Here is a 17,677-nt window from a genome sequence, read left to right as displayed (position 1 = left end):
TGTTTGGACCATGTTTCCTTTCTTAAAACATATGGAGGCTGTGGACCCTCCTCCTCCCTCACAGGAACAAAATTCTATTTAGATAATATTTTGCTTCCTTTAAAAAATAACTATTTCTTCAGAGAGTGACGGGTGACTGCGATGCAACACATTCTCAGTCGCACGGTACCGACCGTCGCAACCTCCGCGACCGTAGCGCCAGCGGCCGCATTTTAATCTGTGTGTGGAGCCCGGAACGCCTCATGTCGGACAGACTGGCCGCGCCAGCCGTGACCCGCCTCTATGATGAAAAGCAATTTATTTCGCTCCGTTTGTTTTTAACCTCGTGGAGAGTGATGCGCGGGCTTAACGGCTCAGTTGGAGGGATTCCTGGCCGGCGGGCGAGCGCGCGGTCGAGCGGGCCGTAAAACGCCGCGGCTCTCGAGGGCCAGAATGAGAAGAAAATAAAAATGGAGAGGTGCCGGCCGAACGGAAACGTAGAAAAAGGAGGAAGAAATGGCGGGGGCGCGTAAAAGTTGCGCGCGCCGGCCCCCGGGAAGCGGACGCGGGGCGCGCCCTTTCCAATATTCGACCCGCACCGGCCCGGATTGCCTCGAGTCCACTCGACTGGCGGGCCCCGTGTCCCGCCACTGTGCGCCCGATGCTGTAAATAAGGCCGTAAAAATTTATTGAGCCGCGGAGCGGAGAAGTGACCGGCTGTATTACGGCGCGCGGGAACACGGGTTCCTGCCGCTGCAGTCTGATGGCCGTTCCCTGAGCTGTACTGGCCGCCACGCCGCACGTGAGCGGGCACTCAGCGCTGGCGTAAAGAGGACGCGGAAGGAACCGCAACAGGCTGTGGCTCGCGAGACGCAGGTGTGACGCGTGAAGCGACCGTAGGAGGCAGCCCAACTCCAAATTACTCGCGTCGCAAGTCACAATCAGGATCAGCAGCCGTGTCCACTAACGGCCATTAAAGCCATGGTGTGCATATACGCATACTGAACCGACAAAAGAAAGTTTATGCCAAGGCCGGGTGATTCGAACCCTGGTCTCCTGTTGACTAAGCAGAAGTACCTCCACTACAGTGGTTAGCACATTGTGCATATTTCAATGCTCTCCTCCTTATGTGTGGCATTGTAACGAGAAGGAAGCGACTCCGCCTTCCGTCTCTGGTTTCTTTATCACTAACCTGGTGTCCTGCTGCTTCGGTTGTCCCTCGTCAGAGCAGTAGCGCTCAGGCGCCAGGTTAAATGTAGGTTTTGTGCTCCTGCTGAAATGGGGTGTGTCGGGACGCTAGTTCTTAAAGGTTAACAACGTGCCGGCCGAGGTGGCCGAGCGGTTCTAGCCGCTAAAGTCTGGAACCGCGCGACAGCTACGGTCGCAGGTTCGAATCCTGCCTCGGGCATGGATGTGTGTGATGTCTTTAGGTTAGTTAGGTTTAAGTAGTTCTAAGTTCTAGGGGACTGATAACCTCAGATGTTAAGTCCCATAGTGCTCAGAGCCATTTTCGTTAACAACGTTTTGTAATATAACCGTTTTAATGAAGAAGACATTAAAACACGCATCGCAGTCTTTCTTTACAACACCGTTATCGCTTTCGATACTCGTTATACACTACTGGCCATTAAAATTGCTACACCACGAAGATGACGTGCTACAGACGCCAAATTTAACCGACAGGAAGAAGATGCTGTGATGCAAATGTTTAGCTTTTCAGAGCATTCACACAAGCTTGGCGCCGGTGGCGACACCTACAACGTGCTGACATGAGGAAAGTTTCCAACCGATTTCTCATACACAAACAGTAGTTGACCGGCGTTGCCTGGTGAAACGTTGTTGTGGTGCCTCGTGTAAGGAGGAGAAATGCGTACCATCACGTTTCCGACTTAGATAAAGGTCGATTGTAGCCTATCGCGATTGCGGTTTATCGTATTGCGACATTGCTGCTCGCGTTTGTCGATATCCAATGACTGTTGGCAGAATATGGAATCGGAGGGTTGAGGAAGGTAATAAGGAACGCCGTGCTCGACCCCAACGGCCTCGTATCACTAGCAGTCGAGATGACAGGCATCTTACCCGCATGGCTGTAACGGATCGTGCAGCCACGTCTCGACCCCTGAGTCAACAGATGAGGACGTTTGCGAAACAACAACCACCTGCACGAACAGTTCGACGACATTTGCAGCAGCGGGACCATCAGCTCGGAGACCATGGCTGCGGTTATCCTGGACGCTGCATCACAGACAGGAACGTCTGCGATGGTGTACTCAACGGCGAACCTGGGTGCACGAATGGCAAAACCTTATTTCTTCGGATGAATTCAGGTTCTGTTTAAAGCGTGTATTCGTCATCGTCATACTGGCGTATCACCCGGCGTGATGGTATGGGGTGCCATTGGTTACACGTCTCGGTCACCTCTTGTTCGCATTGAAGGTACTTTGAACAGTTGATGTTACATTTCAGCTGTGTTACGACCCGTGGCTCTACCGTTCGTTCGATCCCTGCGAAACCTTACATTTCAGCAGGATAATGCACGACCGCATGTTGCAGGTCCTGTACGCGCCTTTCTGGATACAGAAAATGTTCGACTGCTGCCCTGGCCAGCACATTCTCCAGATCTCTCACCAACTGAAAACGTCTGGTCAATGGTGGCCGAGCAACTGCCTCGTCACTATACGCCAGTCACTACTCTTGATGAACTGTGGTATCGTGTTGAAGCTGCTTGGGCAGCTGTACCTGTACACGCCATCCAAGCTCTGTTTGCCTCAATGCCCAGGAGTATCAAGGCCGTTATTACGGCCAGAGGTGGTTGTTATGGGTAATGATTTCTGAGGATCTATGCACCCAAATTGCGTGTAAATGTAATCACATGTCAGTTCTAGTATAATATATTTATCCAATGAATAACCGTTTATCATCTGCATTTCTTCTTGGTGTTGCAATTTTAATGGCCAGTAGTGTATATACTGCCCACGAAATATGGCATTACTGATAATTAACACCGTTCTTTAGCTTTATACCTTGTTTATCACTTCTATATTTGTGGTCAGTGGTGCATTCTGCTACTGCTACCGCCTACTAGCGACCGTCCTATTTGAGCCGCCTCTGGTTTCTCGACGTTGCGTTTTGAGTGGCGCCTTGCTACTAACTTCATCATCATCTTCCCGACGCACAAGAGAGACCACACCTTTCCCCCTTAGCCAATAGAGACACTCCACGCGTCTCCTACGCATATAGATATGAAAACTCTCAGCCAATGAGCCTTCAGATCGCTGTTGCCAGGCGTACCTGACGTCACGTATGCAGACAGTGGGACGGAAGTTTGTCTCGGAACACTTTCTCAGATTGTAAGGTCCTACTCCCGAATAGTCTGATCTTGTCCATACTAAGGTTCCACAACATTGCCTCTTATGATGTTATCGTTAAGCCCCTTGTTGACGCATAATTCTCAGATGGACATGTATCCTGGCTGCTACAGAGCATTCCCGAGCGTTTACATCTCGCAAAGGTTCATAAATGTGCGTAATAATAAGCGTAAACGCATGAAGGGAATGCACGTATGCATTATAATATGTATACATCAAAGATGTTTGAAACTTGGAAAGGTCTGATGAAAGCTCTGATGAACCACAGTTCATCAAGAGTAGTGACTGGCGTATAGTGACGAGGCAGTTGTTCGGCCACCATTGATTAATTTGATTAGCACGATGTCTTCTGGCGCGATTATAACAGGTTGAAATGCGAGAGGCAGAAGAAACTCTCATCACCTCTGTTTCGCAGCGAGGCGAGAAAAAGGGGTTATGGACTGTTTCCGATCACCAAACTTATTTTTCTACAAATAGAAGAATTTCCTGTCTTGTATGACTAGTTTGCGTAAATTTACCAAGGTCGGATCTATTATCCAATATTTCGTAAACCCTCGTCGCCAGTTTTGTAAAGGCCTCGTCGCTACTGCTGTGGAGGCTGAGTCGGCACTGATGTTACTGTAGATGGAGTCTGTGAGTTCGTGAAACGGCTTCTGGTACAGCACACCACTAAGGTAATTTGTCCTTGCCACTATTATACAGCTATGCCTGAGGGTCAGATAAATGTAAATGTCATGTGACTAGGGCCTCCAGTAGGGTAGACCGTTCGCCGGGTGCAAGTCTTCCGATTTGACGCCACTTCGGCGACTAGCGCGTCGATGGGGATTAAGTGATGATGATGAGCACAACACAGTACCCAGTTTCTGAGCGGAGAAAATCTCCGATAGCGTCAAGTAACAGGGTAGGAAAACGAAGGTTCTACAACGCTCCAACAAATTAGTAACGAAGTCACACAAATGAGTAAAAACGATTAACTTGTCTTTGTGAATTGTTAAATAATAAAGTACTTAACACTGCATGTAATACGAGGTGTGGCTAGAAAAAAACCGGACTAGTACTGGTGAAACAATAAAACGAATGCAATAAGGCTGAAAGTCGCGTGGCCTGTCACGTGACTCTCGCTCCGCCTACTGCTCGAGTTTCATCTGCCTCCTGCACTCAGTCTGCCCGTGGCGTCTGTTTTAAGTAGTTGACGTTTTGTCTGTGCGTCGGAAAATGTTGAGTGTACAGAAAGAACAGCGTGTTAACATCAAATTTTGTTTCAAACTAGGAAAATCTGCAAGTGAAACGTCTGTAATGTTACAACAAGTGTACGGCGATGATTGTTTATCGCGAACACAAGTGTTTGAGTGGTTTAAACGATTTAAAGATGGCCGCGAAGACACCAGTGATGACACTCGCACTGGCAGACCATTGTCAGCAAAAACTGATGCAAACATTGAAAAAATCGGTAAACTTGTTCGACAAGATCGCCGTTTAACAATCAGAGCAGTGTCTGAGTTAACAGGAGTTGACAAGGAAAGTGTTAGTCAGATTCTTCATGAAAGTTTCAACATGAACAAAGTGTGTTCAAAAATGGTTCCAAAGTGTCTCACAATTGAACAGAAGGAACGCCGAAGAATGATTTGTTCTGACATCCTGGAAAACATTGAAAGTGATCCCACCTTCTTGCAAAATGTTATTACTTGCGATGAATCGTGGTTTTTTACTTACGATCCCGAAACTAAACGCCAATCGATGCATTGGAAAACTCCTGGTTCTCCACGACAAAAAAAAGCACGAATGTCAAAATCGAAATTCAAGGCAATGATGATTTTTTTTTTTTTTTTTTTTGACATCAAAGGGATTGTGCACATTGATTGGGTACCAGAGGGACAAACAGTGAATCAGCATTACTACATTAGCGTCCTGGCTACCCTACGTGAGCGAGTACGGAGAAAACGGAACGATTTGTGGAGAAAAAAGTCATGGATCCTTCACCAAGACAATGCCCCAGCTCACAGTGCGTTGTCAGTGAAGACGTTTTTGGCAAAACACAACATTCCCATCTTATATCATCCACCCTACTCACCTGATTTGAGACTGTTGAAGCAGTAAAAGAAAAAGCGACGGAAGTAATGTATGGACTTACCGAAAATGATCTGCAGCATTGCTATGAACAGTGGAAAATTCGTATGGAGCGGTGTAGAGACCGAGGAGGAGAGTACATTGAAGGAGATAACTTGAAATTGTAAATAATTGTAAATAAATGTTTTTTTCAGCATCAGTCCGGTTTTTTTCTAGCCGCACCTCGTATAACACAAAAATGCCCTCAATGGCTGAGATGAGGTCCCATACTCCGAGGAGCGTAGGGGACGGTGCGGGAGACCCGCCCTTGCCTTCCTCTGACCGTAACGGGGAAGAATGATGATGATGACGACACAACAAAACCCAGTCATCTAGAGGCAGGAAAAATTCCTGACCCCGCCAGGAATCGAACCGTGGACCCCGTGCGCGGAAAGCGAGAACGCTACCACAAGCTGCGGACCCTCACTGGCTAAGTGTAAATAATTGTAGGTAAACTTCACAGTACGTAGTAAATGCAATTTACAACTAGTGTCTGTTCACTAAACGGCGTACCCTATCTAAGACAGCCCTGGACGATAATCTGCTGCTTCTCTGTCTTCTGAGTAGGCTTCTGTCCTTTGTCGCCCGGTCGTTGGTGCATTGTACACGCCCGGCAACTGGCCGAGGCGAAGTCGATATCTTCATCCTCAGCGCCGCCCTTGGCGCGGTGGAACTCGCGCAAGTGGCGAGTCTCTTTGGCACTGGCACAAGCTAGCATCTTTGCACCTTAGTGCTTTTGCCATGTCTGTATCTTGTTCGGACAACACAGCACAATATATCTCTGTGATGAATGGATTTCCGAACTTCGTGTTCTATGTAGTTTTCAGAGAACGCATTTAGTAATATAACGTTTGTCAGAACGCCTTATTGCTCTCACCACTAACAAAACTGTATTAATTCCAGTTGATTCTTGTATAACTGAAATGTTTTTGTATACCCCTGATAATACCCAAACAATACGCACGAATCTTCAATTTTTATCTCACTATATTTGGGTTCTTGTGTAATACGCCAAATACACTACTCCCACTTCACATTAGCCTGTTTTCTCGACATACGCTCAAAATTTCCCCAAAATTTCCACTTGACTCTTGGGTGAATAAAATGTTTATGTATACCTCTGATAACGAGGCTTGCCCAAACAATGCCCCAAGCGGTTGTAGGCGCTACAGTCTGGAACCGCGCGACCGCTGCGGTCGCAGGTTCGAATCCTGCCTCGGGCATGGACGTGTGTGATGTCCTTAGGTTAGTAAGGTTTAAGTAGTTCTAAGTTCTAGGGGACTGATGACCTCAGAAGTTGAGTCCCAGAGTGCTTAGAGCCAGCCAAACAATACCGGATCCAGCTTCAACTTTTATCTCAGTGCATATGAGTATTTCGTTTATTGCGACAAATACAATACCTCTATTTCACATTAGCCTGTCCTTTCGACATATTCAGATTTTTCCCAAGAATTTCTCTGCCATCAATTTCAGATTTTAATTAGCTTTTTGTACCTATTAGAAGAGCTCAGTGAGTTTTAGGAGCGCTTCAACGACTGGTACTTCATTACGAATGACGATTCTGCAGTTGACCACTTGGCATTTAACCTTCCGGCCTGTAGGGCGGGAGAGGGTCGAGAGTACGTTTCTTTGGATCTTACACTCATATTTACGGGTTTCCTGGAGCTATCAGTTCTGGATAGAGAGTCGCCTAATCTGTAAATCTCTTTTATGCACCTCATACATTGTCATACACAGCCTTCTATGTTCAGTGCATATATGACCCATTTAGGGCTGAATTTCCAGAAGTCGCAGCCTAGTTTCGAAGTCTGTGGTTCACGACGTATACTGGACTCAGAACTAGGAAGCTACAATCAGCTCTGGGCACAATGCCGCAGATTGTAAACTTCATTGAAACACTGCAAGCAAGCTTGGACTTCTCAACCTTCGTCACGTTTATGCCACTCTAAACAGAAACCTGTGACGTCAAGAGAGGAGGCACTCCACCAATTGTGTTAGTTTGGTGTGTCTGACGGAACTGTAGTGAAATCTCGGTTTAGTCAGTCCATTCTATTCGACATAAAAATTTGCTTAAGAACGAACAATAGGTATATCTGTGGATCGAGCATTGAGGTATTCAGAACGGGATTTTTCCTTTCAGTATTTTACCTGCAAGCCCCAATGGCTTTGTGGTAGTTATCTGAGAAAAGTAACTGATGCAAGTATTTCCTAGAATCCTTTTGTCGATAATTTTGGAAAATTCGATTGCAGAATGAGTCGGTTTAATTCAGCACGTACAGATATTTTCTCCACATACTATAAATTGTGAAGAATAAAAAAAGTTTCGTCTACGTAAAAGTTAACGCAGAGGAAATTAATGTTCACAATTTTTTCTTTCTTTAAACTCAATCTCTGACAAAGCGATACCAGTGCCATCTACCCTGCGTGACGGAACTCCTTAGAAAAAAGTAATGGGAGCAGCACAGAACACGCGCATCAACCAGAAACGTAATTAGTGTGCACGAAAGCTTTAGTGAAAGTGTTACTGTAACGTTCAGCTATCTAACATGTGTGTCTGTAACGCGGTGGAAACTGTGTGACTATTTTGTTATTAACTAGGGAGAAACGAATTTGGATAATTTTTAATTACAACTCTATTCCATGAAGTGTTGGTATTCAGTTTTACGCGATTTGACTTTTCCGCCCTCTCTATTGCTGACTGACTAACTATCAAACTAATTTTCTGGAATTGTATATAGAATTAGGTTTAAACTGGCTGAAAGCTAAGTTGATGGAGATTGAAATGGAGTTTTCTTGCAGAATGCATCTGAGAAGTAGTCGTGCTACGAGTACTTTTGCTGTAGTGAGAAACTGATTTGAGGATACAACTGTTTTCACACGATGATGTTTGTAGGCATCGTTATTTTTTATTGTCCCAGAGGTGGTATAAGATTCTTCCACACTTACATGAGAGATGGTGGCTACTGACTCTTTCCTGTCAAAACAGATCATCGACACACTTTCCTGATATCTGAATATTTTGAAAGTTTGTGTACACAAATATTTTTTTCTCTATTAACCAATCACAGGTGTACATTTGCGAAACTTTCTATCCAAAAAATGCTTACCAGATGTTGTGTGTCCACTTGCGTATCACATTTCAGTATCTGTTTCAGAGATTACTATTATTATTTTTCTTCACTTTGAATTCCATTATCAGAGACAGCATATTGATTACTGGTACAAATGTATTTGCCACGGGTATCTTGAGGACCGTAATGATGATTTTCAGCTACTCTAGTTACGCTGAGCAGTACTTACTCGGGGACAGCGCCTGCTCGTCATCACCGATTTCGCTTGGTCTGATATGAAAGGGACAGATGTGAGAGTTCCAGATGGCCATGCGTGTAGAAAAAGAAGCATTTTTCAAGCGGGCCGGGCGAGGTATGAGTCGCATATTATGACGCAGCTTACAGGTAGTGATTGGCGCAACGTAAAACAGTACAGAATTGTAATAGGAGGGCCGTGGGGTTGACTCACTACATAATTTATTTTAATTTTAAATTTTTATGTCACTTACGCAGCAAATAACATATGCTTAGCATATTTTATCGAATAATATTTTCATAAAAAGCATGAAAAGAATAGATAAAGGAAAATTGTGGAGTGAAAGTGAATTTCTAAGGACGGTATTTAACAGTATCCACGAAGACTCTGCAAACAACTGAAGGGAATAGAATTAAAGCGTACAGATAACAATGCGAGATTTATAGCGTGGGCAATATGCCGAGGAAATTATTGCTTCTCCTGTTTCTCGATGATAACATCCCAAATTGTGCTAATCATCAACTGTAAAATAATAATAGCCTTTAATTTTGTACATGAAGTGTTCGTGTGCACCTAATAACCCCCTCCTGGATATTTGATTGCAATCTCAAATTTTCCTTTCTCTTCTCGCCTTTTATGCAAATACTAATAAATATAAAGTACAGATCATTATTTCGGATTATGTCCAGAATAGATAATGTAAAAATAGAAAAGAAAAGAAGTTTCCACATAGGGATTCGACCCCAGGAACCTCGGAATACCGTTTGTACTCTTTATGCTGCGTCAAGCAAGGCCTGAAAACTGTGGTGGCGTAAGTGGCTCATTAATCCCTCGACCCACGTCATGTATGCCATTTTTTCTAAATCATAGGCCAGCTTGTGTTCCCATTTCTGTCACTTTCATTTCTGGTCAAGCCCTATACAGGGTGAGTCACCTAACATTACCGCTGGATATATTTCGTAAACCGCATCAAATACAGATGAATCGATTCCACAGACCGAACGTGAGGAGAGGGGCTAGTGTAATAGGGTAATACAAACCATAAAAAAATGCACGGAAGTATGTTTTTTAACACAAATCTACGTTTTTTTAAATGGAACCCCATTAGTTTTGTTAGCACATCTGAACATATAAACAAATACGTAATCAGTGCCGTTTGTTGCATTGTAAAATGTTAATTATATCCGGAGATATTGTAACCTAAAGTTGACGCTTGAGTACCACTCCTCCACTGTTCGATCGTGTGTATCGGAGAGCACCGAATTACGTAGGGATCCAAAGGGAACGGTGATGGACCTTAGATACAGAATAGACTGGAACAGCACATTACGTCCACATGCTAACATCTTTTTATTGGTCTTTTTCACTGACGCACATGTACATTACCATGAGGGGTGAGGTACACGTGCACACGTGGTTTCCGTTTTCAATTACGGAGTGGAATAGAGTGTGTCCCGACATGTCAGGCCAATAGGTGTTCAATGTGGTGGCCATCATTTGCTGCACACAATTGCACACGCTGCAGTACATCTGGTGTAATGTCGCCATAGGCTGCCACAATACGTTGTTTCATATCCTCTGGGGTTGTAGGCACCTCACGGTAAACATTCTCCTTTAACGTACCCCACAGAAAGAAGTCCAGCGGTGTAAGACCAGGAGAACGGGCTGGCCAATTTATGTGTCCTCCACGTCCTATGAAACGCCCGTCGAACATCCTGTCAAGGGTCAGCCTAGTGTTAATTGCGGAATGTGCAGGTGCACCATCATGCTGATACCACATACGTCGACGCGTTTCCAGTGGGACATTTTCGAGTAACGTTGGCAGATCATTCTGTAGAAACGCGATGTATGTTGCAGCTGTTTGGGCCCCTGCAATGAAGTGAGGACCAATGAGGTAGTCGCCAATGATTCCGCTCTACCTGTCTGAGCCAGCGAGGATTGTCCACGGACCAGTAATGCATGTTCCGTAGATTCACTGCCCCGTGGCTTGTGAAACCCACTTCATCGGTAAACAGGTAGAACTGCAACGCATTCTCTGTTAATGCCCATTGACAGAATTGCACTCGATGATTAAAGTCATCACCATGTAATTGCTGATGTAGCGACACATGAAACGGGTGAAAGCTGTGACGATGCAGTATGCGCATGACACTACTTTGACTCAGTCCACCGGCTCTCGCAATGTCCCGTGTACTCATGTGTGGGTTCATGGCAACAGCAGCTAACACACCAACTGCACCCGCTTCTCCAGTGACGGGCCTGTTACGGACCCGTTTGCGTGCTACGACCATACCTGTTGCATACAGTTGGCGGTAGATGTTTTGCAATGTGCGGCACGTTGGATGCTCTCTGTCCGGGTACCGTTCTGCATACACCCTGCAGGCTTCAGATGCATTTCGTCGACACTCGCCATAGATGAGTATCACTCCGCCTTTTCAGAGTTCGAATACACCATGGTCACAGTTCCTACAACACTACACTATCACAGACGTCTGGTAATACGGTGTACTACAGTTGGTCTGCATGCGGAGACGAATGCAGAATAACAATAGCAGCAAGCGCTACATGCGGACACTGCGACAGCTAGACCAAACCACAACAGTGCGCTACAGCCACACTCGTAAACACGGTCGTCATCGTAAACATATCCCTGCAGATGCTGCTCGCCGACCGTGGCCCGTGTTTGTTACAACACGCAACTGAACGTCGGAGGTTTCAAGCGTCAACTTTAGGTTACAATATCTCCGGATGTAATTAACATTTTACAATGCAACAAACGGCACTGATTACGTATTTGTTTATATGTTCAGATGTGCTAACAAAACTAACGTGGTTCCATTTAAAAAAAACGTAGATTTGTGTTAAAAAACATACTTCCGTGCATTTTTGTATGGTTTGTATTAAACAATTACACTAGCCCCTCTCCTCACGTTCGGTCTGTGGAATCGGTTCGTCAGTATTTGATGTGGTTTACGAAATATATCCAGCGGTAACGTTAGGTGACTCACCCTGTATATTCGACAAAACAAGACGAAATCGGTGATTACGAGTAGGCGCGATCCCCTTGTTAAGTAGTTTCACGGACAAAGGCCGATTGTATGCGGTTAATCTTTCGAGGTTACGAAATACATAACATCATACAGTTCGTCTTTCCACGTATTACGACTTACATCCGTAGCAGCAACAATATTCTCCACTGCTATTACAAGTGAACAAAGGAATAAAAACACAACAGATACGTGTAGTATTATAGTTTCGGTCTAGGCGTAAAATGTTAACAAGAGCGTTAAGCCATTAGTCACATGTCATGCCCCATTTTATGCTGACGGCAAATGCAGTACTCAGTGACACTATGGTAAAATCAAAAGCTCAAATGTTATGACTTCACGTTTCAAACCTTCGGCGCAAGTTTCCGTGCAAATATAACTTTTATCATGCCATTCAAACGGCCGTAACACCACCACCAACAACAAAAACAACAATAACAACAACAACACAGGACTTACCATATTCAGCAGTCCCGTAATGTTCTTGTCAGAACTACAGTAGAGTCATATCACTGAATTCGGCTCGTATAGATTTTCTATTCAGACTCAAAAAATACTTGAGTTCCATGAATAAAATTAAGTTGATTCACTATCTGGGAGATCAAAGAAGTTTCGGAAAAATGTACGCTTCTCAAAAGCTGCTGGTGACTTTCGTTCCACTTTAAAAATATGTTACAAATCAGGAAGTTTTGAGTTGAACAATTTAGGCACCTCAAAATAGTTCAAATGGCTCTAAGCACTATGGGACTTAACATCTGAGGTGATCAGTCCCCTAGAACTTATATCTACATAAACCTAACTTACCTAAGGACATCACACACATCCATGCCCGAGGCAGGATTCGAACCTGCGACCGTAGCAGCAGCGAGGTTCCGGATTGAAGTGCCTGGAACCGCTCGGCCACAGCGGCCGGCTTAGGCACCTCAACTTACATATTCCGTGACGTGGCGTTCGAAATATTAGGATGTGTAATTTATCTTGTTTGGCTCTGCAATGTGCGGTCAATTCGCCTATAGCTCGGCAGTTTTTGAAAAAGAAAATGAAACCTATGTATTCTGTTACAATTAAAGGGAATATTTTTGTTTTCAGTACACCACTATGAAGGTGACCCACGTTTTACCTCCGAAAGACAATGCGGGGACCAATTCCGTCGGACGTCCTGAAATATATTTCGTTGTTTAACATTTCATCTTCAGATAAATGTCAGTGACTGGTTTCTTTCCATAGGAGCTAAAGGTCGATAATTTTCAACTCATTTAAAATCGATAGTAAATGAAACTGATTGAGGATTTCTGCTAGAATGGTTACCTTAAAATTTCTTGCTCGTGATAGTAAGAAAGCATGCTAACTGTCACATCTGAAAGTCCATTGCATTTATTAGGAGATGCTCTGTGAAAACTGATGCCTTATTTACAATATTAAACATAAAACACATTATAATTCGCATCAAGTGCTTTCAGAACTTCTTCGGATTATAAAGGGGATGTCTCATCGATTTCAACTCTGCTTTGATAACAAGAGGCCGTTGCCCATGGTGCAATGCGATGTTAATGGACGTCGCTAATTAACATAAATTTAGACCAGGCTATCTGCATGTCATTGGGTTTATGTGAGTCAAGTGCATAAGCAAAGGATCTCAAACTATCTCAATTTCATTTGGTCTCTGTTATCATTAACATCGATTTTCGGAGCAACGGAAACTTTCATTATCACACGAACTCAAGAATACGAGATAAGTGGAGAAATTTTATCTACATTTCACTAATTGATTTCATTTGCCTCTCTAGTACCCATTATGTGGAGGTGCCAAGTTAGTTTGCAGGAATGGATTAAGTTTGGATCTTTGCGGCTCATTAATGAAAGAGAGCAAGTCAATGATAACAAATAATGGGTATTAATTCTCTTAATACATAACATGGCCACCGATCTTTACAATGAGAGACCACTGAGAACATCTTTAGTTTATGAAACATGGACAACAAGGAAAATGATATAATTACATAGTCCCCTAAAATAATTGACAATTCACATTAAATAACAAAGGGATGCTATGGCAGAGGTAACTCGTTTTTATATGCATGTTGGGTAAGGAGAGTTTGTAACCTCCCCGCAATATTTGTTCAATGGACCTAGCGGTAAATGTAACCTCCCAGAGAAGTTTAATGACAATGACAATAAATGAAAAATAGCAATCTGACCCAAGTACAAATTCTCCACAAAAATGTAAGTCAAATTAATGATAATGAAATCTCAGTCACAATGAAAATGCAAATAGACCGAAAAGTCGATCTTAGGCCCTGTTCACTAATTAAACTGAAATTCTTACCTTAGTAAAACTGTATCTGCTCTTATTCTGCGCCACAGCTTGGAGGAAATGCATCGCAATAATAATTTTTTTTTTTTTTAATTTAACTGAAAATTTTCTTTAAGGAAATGCAAGGGAATCAAATGATTTTTTTTTTGTTAAAAATTGCTTTGAAATCAAAATTATTATTGGGGCGATTCTTGAAAATTAATTACAATGAATATACATTAGATTATCTGATGAGCGCAATGCTGCATGAATACGTTATTTAATAAAAATATACCTCGTCCTGAATCATGACCAGAGTGCGATGTCGACGCCCGCCGACTGCTCACACACAACTAAACTGTCTCGCATCTAGACCGCGACTGCGTCATCTCCGACGCGCTACTCGCAACCGCTAGCTCGCAACTGCACTGGGCTACCACTACTGACAGACTGCTGTTCACTACAGCGAGTCGAGCGCAACTGCACTAACTACATGCTCTCTGGTCAGAGATTCTGTGGCTCACCATTGCTGCCCATGAACTGTACGCGTTTCAAGTTACACAGAACAATGAAACGGAAATATCCTTTCAGACTCATAAAAAAATTTATGCTACGATTCAGACATAAAAGCATCTAAATACTAACAGGTGCTCAGTTACTACAATACATTCAAACCGGGTAGGATGAAAGCATGTGGAACACAGAAATGTCACTGGTCAGACACCGAACAAGTGATTAAACACATTAAATCCTATAGATGCCAAACTAGGAGAAATTAGTTAAACATGCCTGTTCTCGTTCAGTTCATAATTTTATGTACTACAAGATGAAGCATAACACTGCTTGTCTGATGCCAGCTAAACGATACGTGGCAGATGCTGCCAGTGACTAACATGTGTAACATCGAACGACATTCCCTTAGAGTGGGTACAAATATATCCAGAAAGTCGGACACAAAATGATCCAACGAAATCGGTTAATTTAAACACCTCACGATTAGCTTTGACTACTGTGGCACGTGACGTGGTCACCAACAAAAGGATCAACACCAGTTCACTAATGAATATACTAAAATCTTACGAATTTTGATACAAGAGATTTTAAAAATCTTTCTGAACAAACGTGCGGTTAATTGTAGACGTAAACTAAAGCGCGAAACACTGAACACATTTATCTTCAAGTACATGTGAAAGCACTTCCTCACACACAGAGGCTACCTCACCAAGCTTCTTGTAAACTCGAAAATTAGTAAATATAACAGAAAACTTAACCATAAAAATAACTACTGAATTGCAGTACTAAGATGAAACAGATTAAAAGTTACGAGGCGTAACTCCAAACTATAGGAACAAACTCAAGGAAAAATCTTCTATTCCTACACAGCGACAACCACCAGAAAAGTGCCGGTGGGTCCTCAGATTTCAACAGGCCTGTTCTCGCTCAGGGTAGGGGATGACTAGTACTGGCGCCAGCACACCATGCGGCATAGAGGTCGCGAGCGATAGAAGCCAACAACAGTTCGCAGGAAACGCGCCGCCAATGCGCTCTCGGCCTCCAGTATTTACATCGCCGCTGGGGACCGGTGGGCGTGTGTGTTCCAGTCAGTCGCACCGAGTTCCAGTGTCGTCAGTGGCAGCCCACGGGAATCGCAGTAGCAGCTAGCTCTCCCGCTAACTCAGAGACGGGCAGCACATAACAACCCCAATAGTGTACACAGTGGACTCTGTACTTCACCAGCAGTGAGGCTAATGTGAACTATACAGAAGATATTGTACCACAACGAATGTCTTGAATTAAGTAAACTTTCCACTCTTATGAATAAAGAACCCAGCTAATCTATTCATGCAATTTGTGTTATAGAAAGAGGGTACCGGCCACCAAACTGAAGGTCGCTGACATGCCTTGCGTTTTCCGCTAATCCTCCAACTACCCCAATACTAAAACGCTGGCGCAGCTCGTGCAGGCTGCAGTTGAGTCTCTGGTCCATGTGGTATTTTTGAAACAGACTAATTCATCCATCCACTTGTCCAGGGAAGTTTGCAGGATGGAATATATTTTAGGAAGTTCCAGTAGGTGATAAACAAAACAGTATTCCGCTCATAATTCCTCCAGAGTATGAAAAAGATTTACTGTTACTCACGACTCATAACGCGCTTGGATATGCCAAACGGCAGATCGTATGAAGCAGAAATGTAAGTACAGTTTCATCGTCCAGTATTTGCTGTTTCTGTTTTACATTCACTATTTTCTACATCGAAAGAAGGCTCCAGGAGTAGACAATATTCCATTAGAAATACTGATAGGCTTGGGTGAGTCAGCCAAGACAAAACTCTTCCATTTGGTGAGCAAAATGTATGAGACAGACGAAATACAGACCTCAAGAACAATATGATAATTCTAATCCCAAAGAATGAAGGTGTGGAAAATATCGAACCATCAGTTTAATAATTCACGGTTTCAAAATACGAACACGAATTCTTTACAGACGAATTGATAAACTGCTAGTAGCCGACCTCGGGGAAGATCTGTTTGGATTCGGTAGAAATGTTGGAACACGCAAGGCTATACTGACCCTACGACGTATCTTAGAAGGTAGGTTACGAAAAGACAAATCTATGTTTCTAGCATTTGTAGACTTAGAGAAAGCTTTTGATAACGTTGACCAGTCTGTAGGTGACAGGGGTAAAATAATGGGAGCAAAAGTCTATTTACCATTTGTACAGAAACCAAATGTCAGTTAGAAGAGCCGAGGGGCACGAAATTGAAGCAGTGACTGAGAAGGGAGTGACACAGGGTTGTAGCCTATCCCCGATGTAATTCAATGTGTATATTGAGCAAGTAGTAAAGGAAACAAAAGAAAAATTAGGAGTAGCAAACAAAATCCATGGAGAGGAAATAAAAACTTTGTAGTTTGCCGACGACATTGTAATTCTGTCACAGACAGCGAAACACCTGGAAGAACAGCTGAACGGAATGGACAATGTCTTGAGAGGGCGATATAAGATGAAAACCAACAAAATCAAAATGAGGATAATGGAAAGCGGTCGAATTAAATCAAGTGATGCTGAGGAATTTAGATTAGGAAATAAGACTCTTAAAATAGTAGATGGGTTTTGCAGTAAAATAACTGATGATGCTCCAAGCAGAGAGGATATAAAATGTAGAGTGGCTATGGCAAGGAAAGCGTTTCTGAAGAAGAGACATCTAGTATAGATTTAAGTGTCAGGAAGTCGTTTCTGAAAGTATTTGTACAGAGTGTAGCTATGTGTGGAAGTGAAGTATGGCCGCACGGAGTGGCCGCGCAGTTTGAGGCGGGATCGATGAAAAATGGTTCAAATGGCTCTGGGCACTATGTGACTTAACTTCTGAGGTCATCAGTCGTCTAGAACTAATTAAACCTAAGGACATCACACATATCCATGCCCGAGGCAGGAAACCTGCGACCGGAGCGGTCGCTCGGCTCCAGACTGTAGCGCCTAGAACCGCACAGCCACTCCGGCCGGCCTGGGATCAATGACCTAAGCAGTTTGGTCCCTTAGAAATTCATACACATTTCACCATTTGAGTGAAGCATGGAC

Source organism: Schistocerca nitens, chromosome 8 (assembly GCF_023898315.1).
Source record: "Schistocerca nitens isolate TAMUIC-IGC-003100 chromosome 8, iqSchNite1.1, whole genome shotgun sequence".
Lineage (NCBI taxonomy): Eukaryota > Metazoa > Arthropoda > Insecta > Orthoptera > Acrididae > Schistocerca > Schistocerca nitens.
The sequence above is the reverse complement of the archived record's forward strand: the minus strand, read 5'-3'. Positions refer to the sequence as shown.